The following is a 5,000-nucleotide window of genomic DNA, read 5'->3' on the forward strand; positions in this document are numbered from 1 at the left end:
GGGGAAAATGGAAACAATTCCATAGTCTCTGGCAATGAAGTCATCTCCCATTGAAAACCACAGGAGAGGGGAATATTGTCCTCAACTAGGCATATATCAACCAGTATTTCACAGGCAGACCTTCAGGGAGGTGCAGATTCACCAGCCCTACCCTCCCTCCCATCCCCCCAGCATCCCTGCTCATCTCCTGTCCACCATTTGTTGATTCATTGTTGCTGTTGCTGTTGCTGCTGCTGTTGTTGTTGTTGTTGTTGTTGTTGTTGTTGTTGTTGTTGTTGTTGTTGTTCCTGGTGTGAAGAACACTGTGAGGTAGCCTTCCTCTAATAAACCCTCTGGTCTTTAGGGATCCTTCACCCACTCACTCTCTGCCAGACTGAGTTCACAGCAGAAAACGCGTTTTTGAGAGAAACATGTTCCTGGTCCTGTGTGCCCATATTGAGGGAGGCATGAGAAAGGGATAACAAGGAAGGGAGACCCGGCAGTGGTAGGGGGCTGGGATGGGGTCGGGGGTGGGTGTCCTAGCTTGCTAATCCAACTGACCCACTTGCTGTGTAAATAAATATTTTGCATTCTGTGTCCCTTGTTTGATTTCTCACTAAATTCCAGATTGTCAATCTCCCTGTGTCGATTGCACAAGAACCCAAATGGGGATGCTGGGTGGTGAGCTGATTCCTCCCTAGAACACCTGTGCACTCTCTCATAGTCTCTAAGCTCCTTGCTGGACTCTTTTGGGCTTGGACCTGGCTGTCTGTAAGCCAGGAAGGAAGGAAGGAAGGGAGGGAGGGAGGGAGGGAGGGAGGGAGGGAGGGAACAGGCCTCAGTTGAGAATCCCAATTTTCTAGTTCACTGCATCTGATGGCTGGCTGACCCTTCCAGGTGAATTGTATTTTTTTTTTTCCTTTTCACTCCTTTATTTGAGTCAGGGGTGTCTGCACATAGACCTGGAAATCAGTACCTAGATCAGGCCTGCCTGCCTGCCTGCCTGCCTGCCTGCCTGCCTGCCTGCCTGCCTGCCTTCCTCTATCTCACAGAGACACAGTTCTAAACACCTCTGCCTCTTGAATGATGGAAATAAAGACATGCACGAACACCTGGCTTCCTTTCATTGTACATTTAGCCTAATTTCAGTTTTATTCATGTCTGGGAGGGAGACTTGCTTGTGTGCTGTAGTTCAATTCCTTTCACTGTGTGGTTTCCCCACCACCTTGGCCACCATGCCACGTGGAAGAGAAGAAGAGATGAACCATATTGTTGGCACCCATATAACAAACACTTGGTTGCTTCCTCTGAGCCCTCTGAGTATCCTTACATCTCTGTATTTTAAAGTGGTTTTGTTTTGTTTTTTATTGCTGTCAAACTCTCTCTCTCTCTCTCTCTCTCTCTCTCTCTCTCTCTCTATCTATCTATCTATCTATATGTGTGTGTGTGTGTGTGTGTGTGTGTGTGTGTGTGTGTGTGTGTGTGTATTTTTTTTCTTCCCCCAGAGCTGAGGACTGAACCCAGGTCCTTGAGCTTGCTAGGCAAGGACTCTACCACTGAGCTAAAACCCCAACCCCTATCTCTGTGTTTTAAAAAGTAGACTCTGGAGCAATACCGGGCAGGTCTCCAAGGCGGGTCCTTCGCTTTATTTTATTCTTTTTGTTTTTAATTGTTAAAGATTTGTTTGTTTGTTTGTTTGTTTTATGTCTATTCGAGTACCCTGTAGGTGTCTTCAGACACCCCAGAAGAGGGCATGATTGACAATTACAGATGGTTGCAAGCCGCCATGTGTTGGCTGGGTATTGAACTCAGGACCGCTGTAAGAGCAATCAGTGCTCTTAACGACGGTGCCATCTCTCCATCCACCTACTTTATTTTATTCTCTATGCTCTCTTGTGCGAGTCAAGGTCAAGCAGGCAAGAAACACCCAAACAGATTGGTCCATCACCACTTTCTGAATTCTTTTTGTTGTTGATGTCAGGGATGTAAAGCAAGTTTACCCATGAAGAATTGTAAGGGAGTCCTTCTGATTTAGAGAATAGCAGCCTTGAAATGAAATGAGAATCACAACAAGCATTTGTCTTATTGTTTTTGTTTTTTTCTTCCTTTTTCTTCGGAGCTGAGGACCGAACCCGGGGCCTTGTGCTTCCTAGGCAAGCGGTCTACCACTGAGCTAAATCCCCAACCCCTACATTTGTCTTAAAGTCTGAAAAACACAAAACAAAACAAAACAAAACAAAACAAAACAACAACAACAACAACAACAACAACAACAACAACCAAGAACAAACCATGAGACCGCAGAAATCCTCAGGCGGAGGAGTAAGGAGCTAGTTTTTATTGGTTAGGGTATTATTTGGTCGGGTGGGGGTAGGGGTGGGGGTGGGGGTGGGGGTGGGGGTGTTGTCCTTCCTACACCTCTCTTGCATGAATGAGCTGAACATTACTTAAGCTTGTGTCCAAAACTGTCCATTTTTTAGATTGATCCCAGGAGGGAGGGAGCGAGCCGGGGATACAGCACACCCTCTCTGGCCTCAGAGGTCCAGGCTCCCGCTGGCAGGGCCCGAAGGGACTCCTGGGGGGAAAAAAAAATAAAGTCTCCGAGGCACCACCTAGCCGGTTTTATTCTTGAAGAAAAGCAAACATACATAATGGAATAAGGGAAAGAAAAAACCCTGTTTTCTATATACACAAGCAGTCGTAATTTGTTATAGTGTCCCCTTTGCGTAGTTTGGATTCGATGACTTTATTTTATCAAGCAAGTTTTAAACAGCGGTAACTCCAAAGAGGAGTCAACAGCCCCTTTAAGTGCAGTCAGTCATTGACCCTTTGGTCTGTCTGTCTGTCTGTCTGTCTGTCTGTTTCAAAACGAGGGAGGGCCTGCCTGCCTGCCTGCCTGCCTGCCTGCCTGCCTGCCTGCCTGCCTGCGTGCCTGCATCAGATCTAAATACAGTTCTCAGAGGGGAAGACAGAGACAAGTCAGAAGTCACTAGCACTCAATGGACGACCACCAACCTAAGGGCAGGCCTAGGGTAGAATTTGATGGACGGACGGACGGACAGACGGACGGACGGACGGATGGACAGATGGACAGAAAGGATCTAGGAGGAGCTTTGGGAAAGATGAAAAGCCTCCATTTCCCCCCAAAAGAACGAGCCCCAACAGCTGGGCTCTTCGAGATGAGTTATAAGGGGAACCACACATACAGTTTTGTATCACACATACAGTTTGTCATCATCCGTCAATACCAGGTAGACTTTTCAACGTATGTAGGTAGCTGTTGTCAGGTCAGTCCTTTACTAAGCCTCATGTAAGCTCTGCAGGGTAAGCCTCAGGAATTCATCTGTGCGTCCCGCAGGGTATGCTTTCTTGCTTTGTTAAAGGCTAGACTTTGGTTGCTGTCTGTCTGTCTGTCTGTCTGTCTGTCTGTCTGTCTGAATGAATGAATGAATGAATGAGCGAGGGAATGAACGAATGAGGAGGGGATGCACATGCCTATGGTTTTAAGATGCTTAATTTCTTTACAAGGTTTATTTATTTAAACATTAAACATTGGGGTTGGGGATTTAGCTCAGTGGTAGAGCGCTTGCCTAGGAAGCACAAGGCCCTGGGTTCGGTCCCCAGCTCCGAAAATAAAATAAAATAAAATAAAATAAACATTAAACATTAATCGGAAATAATGGAGTCAGCAGTTAAGAGTTCTGACTGTGTTCTTCCAGAGGTCCTGAGTTCTATTCCCATGGTGGCTCACAACCCTCTGTTATGGGATCGATCTGCTGTGTGTCCGAAGACAGCTGCAGTGTGCTGTTTGTAGGGTAAAGAAAAAAATACTAAAGAAGAAAAAAAAAAAAAGAGAGAGAAAAAGTTAGAAGCACCAAGTCAAGTCATGTAAATATTGCCCACATTCGGATTTAGACATGCCTGAGCTGTCAGGGCGAGGCTGGGTGAGAGCGAATCAGTGAACGATCGGACTCTTCCTCTCTCTGTGAGGGTGTGTCATGAACTCTATTACCATTTCCAAAGAGTTAGGTATGCTGGAGCGAAGTGGACCGGAAAGCCAAGGGAGGAGAGGTATGCCTACACGAGTCCACCCAACCCCCCCGCCCCCCCCCCAGGGAGACATCCTCGAGTGGTGGGGGGAGGGGCGAAGGTGTGGAGGGATAATTTCCAACAAATAAATCCCAACAAATAAATTACTAGAGACTTGATTCATTGATTTACTTTAAATTTATTGAGTGTATCGGGAAAGAGGGAAAATGGGTCAAGGAGGGAGGGAGGGAGGGAGGGAGGGAGGGAGGGAGGGAGGGAGGGAGGGAGGGAGGGAGAGAGGGATATCTTTTCCTCCAAATCGGCTGGTATGTAGTCTCAGTGCGTCAGAAAAAAGACTGCTTCTGGCCTCCTTTCTGATTACCCCAAGGCAGTCTGGTCACCGTGCTGTAATAGAAAGGGAAACCACAGTCAAGTCATGGGAGCGAGCGAGCAAGCAAGCAAGCAAAAATCATAAACAAAAGCAAAAACACGTCTGTTAAGTTGAGCAGAGCAGAGCAGAGCAGAGCAGAGTAGGGCAAAGCAATACAAGGTCACATTCCACAAAGGCTGATATAGTCTGCCATCTTGGTCTACAGAGTGAAAAGTAGAAGGAGAAAATGAATATCGCTTTGTGTGTCACAAAGTTTTTAAGTTGTAAGGAACATTGCAGGGCTAAACCTTCAAATCCTCAAACCACCCAACCCAAGCTTTCCTCCTCCTCATCCTCCTCCTCCTCCTCCTCCTCCTCACCCCCCATTGCCCCCCCCCCGTGTGGTGTGTGTGTGTGTGTGTGTGTGTGTGTGTGTGTGTGTGTGTGTGTTTGCGCACGAGCTCGAGCTCGGGCACGCATTTCTTTCACTGCACAACCATCATTGGAGGACGTTTAAATAAACACGAATGAATCAGACAGGCAGACAGACAGGGGCCCATAATGGATCCCTACAACTCGGTGGTGGTGGTGGTGGTGGTGGTGGTGGTGGTGGTGGTGGTGG

The sequence above is a fragment of the Rattus norvegicus genome, unplaced genomic scaffold, assembly GCF_021556685.1.
Source record: "Rattus norvegicus strain SHRSP/BbbUtx unplaced genomic scaffold, alternate assembly SHRSP_T2T unassigned-0000082, whole genome shotgun sequence".
Lineage (NCBI taxonomy): Eukaryota > Metazoa > Chordata > Mammalia > Rodentia > Muridae > Rattus > Rattus norvegicus.